This window comes from Hordeum vulgare, chromosome 3H (assembly GCF_904849725.1).
Source record: "Hordeum vulgare subsp. vulgare chromosome 3H, MorexV3_pseudomolecules_assembly, whole genome shotgun sequence".
Classification (NCBI taxonomy): Eukaryota; Viridiplantae; Streptophyta; class Magnoliopsida; order Poales; family Poaceae; genus Hordeum; species Hordeum vulgare.
This window is the reverse complement of record NC_058520.1, coordinates 420,951,163-420,965,951: the sequence shown is the minus strand read 5'-3', so window position 1 is coordinate 420,965,951 and position 14,789 is coordinate 420,951,163.

Genomic DNA, 14,789 nt, shown 5'->3' with positions numbered 1-14,789 from the left:
TCTGCAGAGTACTCAACCTAATCGATTAGCCGTGTCCACGGTCATGGACAACTTGAGCCGAAGGCATTGAATTTCCCCTGAACTCTCGACACAACCTAATAATGATGTGGGTGTTAACAACTATTCGGGTACGAGAACTGGTTGGCGGAACCATCTCGTTAACAACAAACTATGTAGTAATATTTTGCTTTCAAACCCTTTTGTTGTAGGATAAAACTAGCTTTATGCAAAAACTTAGCTCCACCGGCCAAATATGCATGTAGAGATAGTGATTATTTTACTCCCTCTCTTGATGATTTGCCAGCATATTCAATATGCTGACCTACACGGCTGCAATGTATCATGTTGTAGAGTACTTTTCCGACCAGGAGTGAGGCTACGGTTCTACGCTCAGCGACATGCCCTTGGAGTCGGATGGACTCGTCTACCTGATGCTTCCGCTTAGTCTTCGTTAGATAATCTCATGAGTTGGCCTTCAGCCACTTTATTGTACTCCTTTATTGTAATAAAGTACTCTTTATGAGATTTCGATTAATAAAGTTGTGTGATTGCACTCTTGAATATATACATTATGTACTGTGTGTGTACCAGCATGATCTTGGGATGGTACAGAAACACCAGAGGCTTGACTCGTTGAGTCGGGTCGCTACAACCTTCCACCATCACTATCTTCTTTAGTGTCGTGCAACTTTCGCCGGTGCACAAAACCCACCATATAGCCTCCCTCAAAACAGCCACCATACCTACCTACTATGGCTTTTTCAAAGCCATTCCGAGATAGATTACCATGAAACTACCACCATGACATGTGCCACCACTTCTACATTGCCATTGCATGATCGTAAGATAGCTAGGATGATGTTTCCATTAATGTCTATGCCATGCTAGATCATTGTCACAGTACACTACTGAAGGCATTCCATATAGAGTCATCATTGCTCTAAGGTTTGAGTTGTAGGTGTGATGATCATCATTGATGGAGCATTGTCCCATGTGAGGAATAAAAGAGGCCAGCGAAGCCCATATACATCAAGAGGCCAAAGATGCCCACCAAAATAAAAAATATATAATATAAAATAAAAAAAGAGGCCAAAGAGCCCACCAAAAAATGAGAGAAAAAGAGAGATGGGACAATGCCACTATCCTTCCACACTTGTGCTTATTAAGCACCATGATCTTCATGAATGAGAGTCTCTCGTTTTGTCACCACCATATAGCTAGTGGGAAATTTTCATTATATAACTTGGCTTTTATATTCCAATGATAGGCTTCCTCAAAAATTGCCTTAGGTCTTCTTGAGCAAGCAAGTTGGATGCACACCCACTAGTTTTCTTTAAGAGCTTTCACATACTCTTAGCTCGAGTGCATCATTTGTATGACAATCCCTACTCATTCACATTGATATCTATTGATGACTATCTCCATAGCTCATTGATATGCCTAGTTAATGTGACCATCTTCTCCTTGTTTGTCTTGCAACCTCCAACACACTCCATTCCACTTATAGTGCTAAAACCATGGCTCACGCTCATGTATTGCGTGAGAGTTGAAAAAGTTTGAGAAAGTAAAAGTGTGAAAACAATTACTTGGCCAATACCGAGGTTGTGCATGATTTAAATTCGTTGTGCAAGGATGATAGAGCATAGCCAGACTATATGATTTTGTAGGGATAACTTTCTTTTGGCCTTGTTATTTTGAAAGTTCATGATTACCTTGCTAGTTTGCTTGAAGTATTATCGTCTCCACATCAATAGCAAACTATTGTTTTCAATCTAATGGATCTGAACATTCATGTCACATAAGAGGAGTTACAAAGGACATCTATGCTAGGTAGCATGAAAGCATAAAAAATTCATTCTTTATCACTTCCCTACTCGAGGACGAGCAGGAGTTAAGCTTGGGGATGCTTGATACGTCTCAAACGTATCTATAATTTTTGATGGTTTCATGCCGTTATCTTGTCAACTTTGGATGTTTTATATACCTTTTATATCTTTTTTGGTACTAACTTATTAATTCAATGCCAAGTGCGAGTTCCTGTTTTTTCTGTGTTTTTGACTCTTTTCAGATCTAATTTTGGAACGGAGTCCAAACGGAATAAAATCCCCTAAATAAATTTTTCCAGAACAAAAGAACATCGGGGGACTTGAGGGCCAAGGCAGGAGAGCCACAGAGGGCCCACAAGCCCTGTAGCCGCCGCCAGGGGGGCGGCGGCTACCAGGCTTGTGCCCCCCTGGAGCTCCCCTACCCTAGCTCTTTCGCCTATATATTCCCTAAAATCCCAGAAAAAATCAAGGAATCCACGAAAACACTTTTCCGCCGCCGCAAGCTTCTGTTTCCGCGAGATCTCATCTGGAGACCCTTCCCGGTGCCCTGCCGGAGGGGACTTTGGAGTTGGAGGGCTTCTACGTCAACATCATCGCCCCTCCAATGACTCGTGGGTAGTCCACTTCAGACCTACGGGTCTGTAGTTAGTAGCTAGATGGCTTCTACTCTCTCTTGGATCTTCAATACAAAGTTCTCCATGATCTTCATGGAGATCTATCCGATGTATTCCTCTTTGGCGGTGTGTTTGTCGAGATCCGATGAATTGTGGATTTGTGATCAGATTATCTATGAATTATATTTGAGTCTTTGCTGATTTCTTATATGCATGATTTTATATCCTTGTATGTCTCTCCGAGTCTTGGGTTTTGTTTGGCCAACTAGATCTATGATTCTTGCAATGGGAGAAGTGCTTGGTTTTGGGTTCATACCGTGTGGTGACCTTTCCGAGTGAAAGAAGGGGCAGCAAGTCACGCATCGTGTTGTTGCCATCAAGGGTAACAAGATGGGCTTTCATCATAGATTTGAGATTGTTCATCTACATCATGTCATCTTGCTTAAGGCATTACTCTGTTCCTTCGGATCTCTCTTAAGGAGTAATGCCTTAAGCAAGATGACATGATGTAGAGGGATAATCTCAAACCAATGATGAAAACCCCATCTTTTTACCCTTGATGGCAACAACACGATGCGTGCCTCGCTACCCCTTCTGTCACTGGGTGAGGTCACCGCACGGTATGAACCCAAAACCAAGCACTTCTCCCATTGCAAGAATCATAGATCTAGTGCCAGAAAAAACCCACAACTCAAAGAGAATTGCAAGGATACGAAATCATGCATAAGAGAGATCCGAAGAAACTCAAATAAGATTCGTAGATAATCTGAACATAAATCCACAATTCATCGGATCTCAGCAGACACACCACAAAAGAAGATTACATCGGATAGATCTCCTTCAAGATCATGGAGAACTTTGTATTGAAGATCCAAGAGAGAGAAGAAGCCATCAACTTACTAGCTATGGACCCGTAGGTCTATGGTGAACTACTCACGCATCATCGGAGAGGTCATGGTGTTGATGAAGAAGCCCTATGTGTCCTTCCCCCCTCCGACAGGGCACCAGAACGTGCCCCAGATGGGATCTTGCGGAGATAGAAGCTTGCGGCGGAGGAAAAGTACTTTAGATAATCTCCTGATTTTTTTGGGAATTTTAGGGAATATATAGGCGCAACCCCTAGGGCAGAAGGCGCCCAGGGGACTCACAAGCCTGTGGGTCGCGGCCTACCCCCTGGCCGCGAGGTGGGGGCTTGTGGGCCCCTGAGGCTCCCCTACCTTGGCTCCCAAGCTTCCCGATCTTCTTGCGTTACGGAAAAATCTTTTCGGGGATTTTCTTCCGTTTGGACTCTGTTTCAAAATCTCCTCTGAAAGGGGTAAAAAACATGGAAAAAACAGAAACTGGCACTTGGAACTATGTTAATAAGTTAGTCCCAAAAAATATATAAAAGGCATGAAAAACATCCAAAGTTTGACAAGATAATAGCATGAAACCATCAAAAATTATAGATACGTTGGAGACGTATCAAGCATCCCCAAGCTTAACTCCTGCTCGTCCTCTAGTAGGGAAGTGATAAAGAATGAATTTTTGATGTAGAATGCTACCTAGCATAGTTGTCCTTTGCAACTTCTTTCACGTGAAATGAATGTTCAGATCCGTAAGATTCAAAACAATAGTTTGCAATTGACATGAAAACAATAATACTTCAAGCAAACTAGCAAGGTAATAATGAATTTCAAAATAACAAGGCCAATGAAAGTTATCCCTACAAAATCATATAGTCTGGCTATGCTCCATCATCCTCACACAACTAATGTAAATCATGCATAACCCCAGAATTGGACAAGTAATTGTTTTCGCACTCTTACTTTCTCAAACTTTTTATAACTATCACGCAATACATGAGCGTGAGCCATGGATATAGCACTATAGGTGGAATAGAGTGTGGTGGTGGTTGTGAGACAAAAAGGGAGGAGATAGTCACATTGACTCGGCGTATCAAAGGGCTATGGAGATTCCCATTAATAGATATCAATGTGAATGAGTAGGGATTGCCATACAAGAGATGCACTAGAACTATAAGTATGTGAAAGCTCAAAAGGAAAACTAGTGGGTGTGCATCCAACTTGCTTGCTCATGAAGACCTAGGGCAATTTTGAGGAAGCTCATCATTGGAATATACAAGCCAAGTTATATAACAAAAATTCCCACTAGCATATGGTAGTGACAAAGCAAGAAGCTCTCAATCATGAAGAACATGGTGCTATTATGAAGCACAAGTGTGGAAACAGATAGTAGCATTGTCCCTTATCTCTTTTTCTCTCTTTTCTTTTTTTCAATTGGGCTCTTAGGCCTCTTTTTTTTTTCTTTTCTTTTCTCTTTTTTTGTTTTTGGGCTCTTTGGCCTCTTTTTTTTATTTCCTCACATGGGACAATGCTCTAATAATGATGATCATCACACTTTTATTAACTCACAGCTCAAAACTCACAAGGATGACTCCATAGGAAATGCCTCCGGTAGTGTACCGGGATGTGCAACGATCTAGCATGGCGTATGACGTTGAAACATCTCGCTAGCTATCTTACGATCATGCAAAGGCAATATGAGAGTGAAGGCACAAGTCATGAGACGGAACGATGGGAGATGCATGGAAATATATATCTCGGAATGGCTATGAAAATGCCATAGTAGGTAGGTATGGTGGCTATTTTGAGGAAGGAATATGGTGGGTTTATGAACCGGTGAGAATTGCGTGACACTAGGGAGGCTACCAATGGTGGAAGGTGAAAGTGCATCTATACCATGGACTCACATTAGTCATGAAGAACTCACATACTTGTTGCAAAAGTTTTTATTAGTAATCGAAACAAAGTGCTAAACGCATACTCCTAGGGGAAGGGTTGGTAGGTGTTAACTATCGCGCGATCCCGACCTCAACACAAAGGATTACAATCAATAGATCAATTATGCTCCGACTTCCTAACATAGCGGTTCACCATACGTGCATGCTACGTCAATCACTAACTTCAACACAAGTATTTCTAGATTCACAACACCCTACTAACATAACTCTTAAGATTACCAAATCCACGTCTCAAAACTAATTGAGAGGAACCAAGACTTCTCTTTCTACACAATGCACATGAAGATGGAGGTTTTTGCATCCTCTTTGGGTACCTATCACATTTGGGACTACTTTCATAGAATAAGCCAACTACCAAATCATGAAACGCCGTGCTCTAAAAGATATAAGTGAAGCACTAGAGCAAAAGTATCTAGCTCAAAAGATATAAGTGAAGCACGCAGAGCAAAAGTATCTAGCTCAAAAGATATAAGTGAAGCACATAGAGCAAAAGTATCTTGCTCAAAAGATATAAGTGAAGCACATGGAGCAAAAGTATCTAGATCAAAAGATATAAGTGAAGCACATGGAGCAAAAGTATCTAGCTCAAAAGATATAAGTGAAGCACATAGAGCAAAAGTATCTAGCTCAAAAGATATAAGTGAAGCACAATGAGCAAAAGGATCTAGCTCAAAAGATATAAGTGAAGCACAATGAGCATTCTAGCAAAATCACGATGAGTGCATGTCTCTCTCTCTCAAAAAGGTGTGCAGCAAGGATGATTGTAACACAATAAAAGGAAAAGACTCCTAAGATACAAGATGCTCCAAGCAAAACACATATCATGTGGTGAATAAAAATATAGCTCGAAGTAATGTTACCGATGGATTGAAGACGAAAGAGGGGATGCCTTCCCGGGGCATCCCCAAGCTTAGGCTTTTTGGTGTCCTTGAATTTGGCTTGGGATTACTTGGGTATCCCCAAGATTGAGCTCTTTCCACTCCTTATCTCCTTGTCCATGAGAACATCACCCAAAACTTGAAAACTTCACAACACAAAACTTAAACAGAAACTCGTGATAACATTAGCACAAGAAAACAAACTACCACCTCTTTAGGTACTATAGAAATCTTGATTTCTATTTATATTGGTGTTGGGCTACTGTATTCTCACTTTTACATGGCTATTACCCCCCAATACTAACCATAGTTTCATCAAAACAAGCAACCAACTCAACAAAAACAGAATCTGTCAAAAAAAGACCAGTCTGTAGCAATCTGTATACTTCATATACTTCTGGTACCTGGAAAAATCTGAAAAATTATGACGGCCTGGGAACAAAGCATACCAACCAACAGCAAAAAAGAATAAACTTAAAATCTCTTTCTGAATAAAAATGAAAAATCATCTCGTGAGCGAAAAGTTTCTGTCTTTTTCCAGCAGGATCAAACAACCATTACCAAGACTAGTCATAAAGGTTTTGCTTGGCTCAAACACAAAAACAAACACAAAAAACACAATCACAACAGAATTATGAAAGTTTGGACGCAACAAAACAGAAAGAAAAAGATAAATTCATTGGGTTGCCTCCCAACAAGCGCTATCATTTGACGCCCCTCGCTGGGCATTGATAATTCAATGATGCTCGCACAAAAGACAAGAATTGAAGCACAACGAGAGCATAATGAAATATGTGAAAATCACATCTAAGTCTAACATACTTCCTATGCATGGGCATTTTGTAATAAAAAAAATTGTCAAGACAACCACAAGCTACCAAATGCAAGGAAGAAGAAACAGACAGGAGCAATCTCAACATCACGAGAGGTGATTTAGTGATATGAAAGTTTCTACCACAATATTTTCCTCTCTCATTACATGTGGGATCATATTCAAATTCAACAATATAACTATCACATAGGATAGTCTTTTTATGATCCACATGCATGCAAAGTTGACGCTCTTCAAAAATACTGGGATTATCATCAACTAAAGTCATGACTTCTCCAAACCCACTTTCAATAATATTGCAAATATCATATTCATCTTGAGGCTTGAACAAATTTTCAAGATCATAAGAAAAATCATCACCCCAATCATGATCTTTGCAACAAGTAGTGGACAAAGCAAAACTAGCATCCCCAAGCTTAGGGTTTTGCATATTTTTGGCATGATTGTCACTAATAGATTTATAGTGAAACCATTGCAATCATGCTTTTCATCGAAGGAGCCCTCGTGAATCACTTCATAAACTATTTCCTCACAATTTTCAGATTCACGCATCTCAAGAAAAACTCCATAAAGATAGTCAAGTGCACTGATGTCCCACAAGCGTATGGGATCGCAGCAGTTTCCGAGGGTAGAGTATTCAAACCAAATTTGTTGATTCGCACGACGGGAAGCAAAAGAATATTCTCAAGTATCAGCAGCTGAATGTGTCAGATTCAACCACACCTGAAAGATTAGTGTCTGCAAGCAAAAGTATCACTAGCAAAGTAGTATGATAGCAACGGTGCCAGAAACGATCTATTGACGGCAGACTATTCCTAACTTTTGTATCAATGGCGCCAGCACGTTAACGAGGGATTATTCTTAAGAAGAATGCTTCCCCGGCTAAGGCTACAAAAAAATATTGCAACATGTAGCAGCGAAGTGGCAAGGAACAATAGTAGCAGCAGCAGCAAAGTAACAAGTAACATCAGCAGCAAAGTGGCCCAATCCCTTTTGTAGCAAGGGACAAGCCTAGGCAAAGTAACGTAGCGAGGACTAGTAGTAAAAGACTCGTAGGCAGTGGATTGGTGATGGATGAGTATGACGGATGTGATTTATCATGTAACATCTATAACACCGAGAGATATTTAACTAGCTCCCGTTCATCCATCTAATGCAGGCATGTATTCCGTATGTAGTCATACGTGCTTAGGGAAAAGAACTTGCATGACATCTATTGTCCATCCCTCCCGTGGCAGCGGGGTCCTAATGGAAACTACGGGATATTGATACGTCTCCATCGTATCTACTTTTCCAAACTCTTTTGCCCTTGTTTTGGACTCTAATTTGCATGATTTGAATGGAACTAACCTGGACTGATGTTGTTTTCAGCAGAATTGCCTTGGTGTTGTTTTTGTGCAGAAATGAAAGTTCTCCGAACACCCTGAAAATTTACGGAGATTATTTCTGGAAAATATGAAAAATACCTGCGCAAAGATCTACCGGAGGGGATGGGCCAGTGGGCCACAAGCCCTGTAGCAGCAACCCCCTAGTCCCAGAAAAATTAAAAGAGAAGATTTCGTCGCGTTTACGATACGGAGGCGCCGCCACATCGTGTTCTTTATCTGGAGGGTAGATCTGGAGTCCGTTTTGAGCTCCGGATAGGGGAAATCGTCGCCATCGTCATCATCAACCTTCTTCCCTCTCCAATTCCATGAAGCTCTTCATCGTTCATGAGTAATCTATTCGTAGGCTCACTGGGCGGTGATGAGTAGGATGGGATCTATCATGTAATCAAGTTAGTTTTCATGGGGATTGAACCCTAGTATCCACTATGTTCTGAGATTGATGTTGCTACTACTTTTCCATGCTTAATGCTTGTCACTAGGGCCCTAGTGCCATGATTTCAGATCTGAAATTATTATGTTGTCACCAATATATGTGTGTTTTAGATCCGATCTTGCAAGTTGTAGTTACCTACTATGTGTTATGACCCGGCAACCCCGGAGTGACAATAACCGGAACCACTCCCGGTGATGATCATAGTTTGAGGAGTTCATGTGTTCACCAAGTGCTAATGCGTTGGTCCGGTTCTTTGTTAAAGGAGAACCTTAATATCTCGTAGTTTCCTTTTGGACCCCGCTGCCACAGGAGGGATGGACAATAGATGTCATGCAAGTTCTTTTCCCTAAGCACGTATGATGACACACGGAATGCATGCCTACATCACATTGATGAATGGGAGCTGGCCACATATCTCTCCGTGTTTAACTGTTGCATGATGAATATCATCCAAACAAATCACCGACCCATTGCCTACGAGTTTGTCCCACTTCTGTTGTTACTTGTTTTGCTCTGCTCTTGTTACTATTGTTGCTGCTGCTATTACTTGCTTTGTTGTTACTTGCTACCGTCACTACTTGCTGCTGCTGCCACTACTGTTACTTTGCTTGCAGATATTAATCTTCAGGTGTGGTTGAATCTGACACATTCAGCTGCTAATACTCAAGAGTATCCTCTCACTTCCTTTGGTGAATCAACAAATTGGGTTGAATACTCTACCCTCGAAAACTACCTCGATCCCACGCGCTGGAGGGTACTTGCAAGGCAATTTCTAATTGTTGAGAAATCGAGAATAGAAGTCGTCTAGCCATTGCCAGAGATTGCCTATCAGCATTTTTCTGGTGCCGTTGCTGGGGAGGTATTGCTATATTCTCTGAGTCACTTGGGATTTATATCTCCTGATCACTATGAAGAATCTGAAGGATCCAAAAACCAAAGTCTTGCCCTCAACTACGAGGGGAAATAAGGAACTGCCATCTAGCTCTTCACTTGTTTCACCTTCACTTATCAGTAAGTTTGCGACATCACCTCCTGCTAGAAATCTTGATATGTTGCCTGTGCTTGATGATGCTTATGATGATACTACTAGAGATGCTATGCTTGATACTAGGCCTGATGCTATGCTTGATACTGCTAGAGATGCTTTGCCTGATGATGCTAGAGATACTATTATGCGTGATGATGCTATGCTTGATACTGCTAGATATACTACTTTGCCTGATGTTCCACTAGGGGTGTTCCTTGATGCTCATATTGCTAGAGTTACTGCCAATGCTCGTGATGCTTCTGAAACTGTCGATACTATTGAGATAGAACCTGCTTTTGCTCCTGCTAGATCTAGCTCTCCTAGATATGAATTGCCTGATATACCTGAGGGTTACGTTATGGAGGGAGAGATAGCTGAGGATTTTCTTGCGTGTAAGGATGCATATGATGCTGAGAAATTACTTCTCAAGTGGAAGGAAAAATCTCTGAAAGCTAGGATGAAATACGACCCGAAGTTTGCCACTTCACCTATCTTTATCACCGATAAGGATTATGAATTCTCTGTCGACCGTGAGATAATCTCTCTAGTCGAATCTGATCCTTTCCACGGTTATGCGTCTGAGACGGTCGTCCCCATCTTACCAAACTACACGATATAACCACCCTTTTCACGAGTGAGGAGAAGATCCGCCACTACTACATCCTTAAGATGTTTCCTTTCTCTCTAAAGGATGACGCTAAAGCCTGGTTCACCTCTCTTGCTCCTGTATGTGTGAGTAGTCCCCAGGACATGGTCTATTACTTCTGTGAGAAATATTTCCCTGCCCATAAGAAGCAAGCTGCCTTGCAGGAAATATACAACTTTGCTCAACTCCAAGAAGAGAGTCTCCCACAAGCTTGGGGGAGGCTCGTCCAGCTACAAAATGCTTTGCCTGATCACCCTCTTAAGAAGAACGAGATACTTGATATCTTCTATAACGGACTTGCCGATGCCTCTAGAGACCACCTAGATAGTTGTGCCGGTTGTGTTTCTAGGGAACGAACTGTAGAACAAGCTGAGACCCTACTGAATAACATCTTGACCAACGATAATGCATGGACTATTCCCGAACCACCTCCTAAGCCAACTCCGAAGAAAAGAGGTATTCTATTCATTAGTCCCTAAGATATGCAAGAAGCCAAGAAAGCTATGCTAGAGAAAGGCATTAGATCTGAAGATGTCAAAAATCTACCACCTATCGAAGACATCCATGGTCTCGATAACCCGATGCAGGTAGTAGAAGTAAATTCTCTGCGTAGGTTTGATGAGAGGGATATTCCTTTTGACAAACCTGCTAGCCTATGCTTTGATGAATTTGACAACTTTGTTGCCAAACAACAGAGTTTCAATGATTATGTTAGCAGACACTTGGAACAAAGTACTCGTATGCTTAGCCATTTAAGTGCTTGTGTAGACAGAAATGTCAATGATCTGAAGCTTCTGAGTAAACATGCCTCTATGATTACTGCTCAGGTAGAACAAGTACTTAAAGCTCAGAATGACTTGCTCAATGAATTAAATGACAACTCTGTCAAAGTCATTACTAGAGGAGGCAAAATGACTCAGGAACCTTTGTATCCTGAAGGTCATCCTAAGAGAATTGATCAAGATTCTCAAGGTATTAATGCTGATACACCCAGTCATCCTAAGGAGAAGAAGGATGATAGAAACCTACATGCCAGTTCACCGAATACTATCACACCTGAAGAACCTAATGATATTTCTGCGTCTGATGCAGAAACACAATCTGGTGATGAACATGAACCTCGTGACAATATGGATAGTGATGTTCATAATAATGCTCAACCTAGCAATGATGAGGATGTGGGGATTGAACCTACGGTTAATCCTGATAACCCACAACCTAAGAGATACGATAATAATGACTTAACTGCTAGGAAGCATGGTAGAGAAAGGGAGCCATGGGTTCATAGATCTATGCCCTTTCCCCCTAAGCCATCCAAGAAAAAGGATGATGAGGATTTTGAGCGCTTCTTTGAGATGATAAGACCCATCTTTCTGTAGATGCGTTAACTGATATGCTCAAAATGTCTGCGTATGCCAAGTACATGAAAGATATCGTGACTAATAAATGGAAGATACCAGATCTTGAGATATCCACCATGCTTGCCAATTACACTTTCAAGGGTGGAACTCCTAAGAAACTTGGTGATCCCGGAGTGCCCACCATACCTTGCTCCATTAAAGGAAACTACGTAAGAACTACCTTATGTGACCTTGGAGCCGGTGTTAGTGTTATGCCACTCTCTCTTTATCGTAGACTTGAATTGGATAAGTTGACACCCACTAAAATTTCTGTGCAAATGGCCGACAAATCAACTGCTTTCCCTATCGGCATTTGCGAGGATGTGCCTGTTGTGGTTGCTAACACCACTATCTTAACAGACTTTGTTATCTTGGATATTCCCGAGGACGATGCCATGGCTGTCATCCTCGGAAGAACCTTTTTAAACAATGCAGGGGTTGTTATAGATTGCAACAAAGGCAATGTCACCTTCAATGTCAACGGTAATGAGCACACAATGCACTTTCTAAAGAAACGATATCAAGTACATTGCATCAACGCTATCGAAAAGACTTCATCGGTTCCCATTGGGAGCTTTGAATGCCCTATTCCTTGTGTCAAGATGAAGTATGATTTGCTTGTTGGGGAGATACATATCCCCACTGAGGTGACTTAGTGGCTATTCGAAAACTCTCCATTCTCTCTTGCGATTCGAGAAGGTTTTGTCATGAGGACTTGATCAAGCCTATTGACGGATTTCTTTTGATGACCATGAAATGGATGAATCAAAGAGTCACATACCACTGTTTTGAGCTTTCATTTTCTTTTTCTTAGAAGAAACATGATAGATTTAGTTTAGTTTTCCCTGTTTTCTGTTTTAGCGTCCCGGAGAAAAATACCCCGAAAATAAAAGTTCTCCGATGGTCCTCAAAATCTAGTATGATTTTTTCTGGATTATTTGAAAAATACTGGGCCTGAGAGCTGGCCTGGGGGCCTGACGAGTGGGCCACAAGCCGTGCAGCCGCCGCCCCCTGGTGGCGGCTAGGAAGCTTGTGGGGCCCACAGGGACCCCCTCCACTCATTCAGCTCCCATCCTCTTCTTCCACCTCCAGAAAAAATTGTTTCGCAGCTCAAATCCGTGTTCTTGCTCATTTGGCTGTGATTTTTGATCTCCTTGCTCAAAGCACCATGGTCCGAACCGTTTTGGGGAAATTACTCCTTGGTAAGTAACTCCTCCATTGGTCCAATTAGTTTTTGCTCTAGTGCTTAATCCTTCGCGTATTCTTGCTGCCTTGGTGACCCTGTTCTTGAGCTAAAAATGTTGATTTTAGCTGGTCCCAAATAGTTTTAGCGTGTGATACGGTCTCTAGGCACTAGTAGGAGTAGTTGCTGCAAGTTGGGTCAATCTTTATTCACTTTTCTTTCGAAGTATCTAAAAATTTCACAATTTTGCACAGCTAGAAAAATGAAAAGATGAGGAGGTTCTTGAGAGGCTCTTCAAGCCGTAACCCCAAGGGAGATGAGAGGAACCACCCCAAGTACGTAGTCCCTCGAGTCACAGAAGTTCGAGCGTGCGAGTGGCCAAGTGATGAATTTTTGTGCACCGCTGGGCTTTATGAAGACTTTTGTTACTTGGTGGAGAACGCATGTCTTACTGCGTTCGTCGAATATAAGTGCTCACAATACCTCCTCCTCACCAATATTTTCGTTCAAAGCTTCAACTTTTATCCGAGGAAGAATCCTCCCATGGTTGAGTTCAAGATATACGATGTCCCCCAGTGCATGACGCCACAGGATTTTTGCAATGTATGCAAATTACCTTATGTTGGGGATATCCGTGACCCTCGTCCGCGAGACTTGGAGGATTTCATTGGTACTATTGCTGTTGGAGAGGAGAGAGGAGTGTCTCGCACTAGAATTGCTAGCATACATTTTCCCGTGCTTCGGTACTTCTCATTATTTGTGGGAAAATGTTTGATTGGCCGTGGGGAGGCTGGATCACTTAGTTCTCCAAACCTTGCGGTTTTGCGCGAAAGCCTTTATAATGATAAGACTTATAGCCTAGGTGCTACAGTAGCCCAGCAGTTGAACACCAACAGTTCCAAGGGTGTCGTCTATGGAGGCATCTATGCTACCCGTCTTGCCAGACATTTTGAGATACCCGTTAGACAGGGAGAGGAAGGAGAGATGCTTATCCATGAGAAATATCTGGATTATGACAGCATGGTTCGCCGTGATTTTCTGGATAGAGATGCTAGTAGACGGATGATTTATAACCTGGTATTTAGTCAAGGTACTCGAGAGACTATTACTTTGCCTGCTCCTTCCTTGTTCGATCTTCATGCAGGCAGGTACACTATTACGCCCTCGGACATCTACGCATATTGGGGCTTGGCCCAACCAAAGGTGCCCGTGCCTGAGCCGCCAGTCGAGTACCAGACGCCGGTTTATCAGTGGGAGCTAGAGGAGCTCACACAGCAGTGGCATCGACAGTCTGCTCCAGAGTATCCCGGAGCTGGTTATTTCCCGCCTTGGGAGTAGACCAAGCTAGGCCAAAAGCCTAAGCTTGGAGGAGTACGTGTTCTCACCAACTTTACATTCATGCTTATGCTTTCACTTTGTTAGACGGTGTTCACACTTTGCCATTGTATTATCCATGCTAGTTTATTTTCTTTTTCTTGTTTTGTGTCATTTTGAGAAAACCCAAAAAGATTTTTCTTTCTTCTTTTGCTTGTTGAGAGCTTTCCCGTGTAAATAGTTTTCTTTTTCTTTGGGTCAAGGTAGAAGATATTGGTTACAATGTTTAGTGGTTCTTGCATGCATACCTGTTTAGCTTTCAAAGAACCATATTACTTTGTCTTCTCCTTTGTGTTTGCGTGCAGATTCAGCTTAGTCCATTGCACGAGAACTCTTATTATTGTTCACATCGTTCGATCGTGCAAATGAAAGGCAATAATGATGA